We start from the raw sequence: 881 nt of genomic DNA, 5'->3' as shown, positions 1-881 counted from the left end.
GGGTGCCGGCCGAGCCCCCGAGCACCGTCCGATTCCCGCTATCACCTGAAAGAAGGGATTTGGCTGGTCAAAATTAAATTCCTCTGCAATCAGCCAGACCGAAATACTTTCAGAGTAACATCCAGGAGATCATTTCCCCCGAGCTCCCTATCAAGTGTTGCATACCTAATATATCTTTTAAATATATTGCTTTTTCGATGTGCTGAAAGGGAGACAGTTATTAAAAACCGTGCGAGCACTCTGCTTGTAATTACCCGGGGAGCGGGGCGAGGGCGAGGCGCTTGTGGAGACTCCAGCTACGTGTCGCAAAGCGGGGCTTTAGAGCCGCTCTCCTTTAAGGTTTGCGTGTGTAAAGCCCCTTGGCGCCTTTTTAAAAATAAACAAATGCGTGTGTGTATATACATACACATATACATAATAATATAAATCTATAGGTATGTATAAACATACATGCACGCACACACATATATATGGATTAAAGTCTTCCCATTAAATATAGGCACGCCTTGCGGTCGGGATTCTTTCAGTCGTTGATTTCTGTAGATAAATGTAATTCTTTCCTCTGTTTTTGTTTTTTTTTTCCCCCTCTTTTTTTTTTTCTTTTTCTTCTTTCTTTCTCTTTCTCTCTCTTTTCTCAGTGGAAAGTGCACAGTAAGTGTGAAGAATACATCATCGCCGGAGGAATTTGTCTTGAAAAGTCCTCTCAGCCCCCTGGTGTTCAAAGGCTGAAGGATGGTTATTGATTATTGCGCTAGATCAGAGCCCGCATTAAACGCCAGGGAAACGAAATGGACCGTCTGGGAGGGCCCGGCTCCCGCCCGCGGCTCCCCGCGGCTCTGCGCTGCCGGGGCTCCGCGCTGCGCACCCGCGGATGGCGGGAC

This window comes from Aptenodytes forsteri, unplaced genomic scaffold, assembly GCF_000699145.1.
Source record: "Aptenodytes forsteri isolate BGI_AS27 unplaced genomic scaffold, ASM69914v1 Scaffold245, whole genome shotgun sequence".
In the NCBI taxonomy this organism is placed as follows: Eukaryota; Metazoa; Chordata; class Aves; order Sphenisciformes; family Spheniscidae; genus Aptenodytes; species Aptenodytes forsteri.
The sequence above is the reverse complement of the archived record's forward strand: the minus strand, read 5'-3'. Positions refer to the sequence as shown.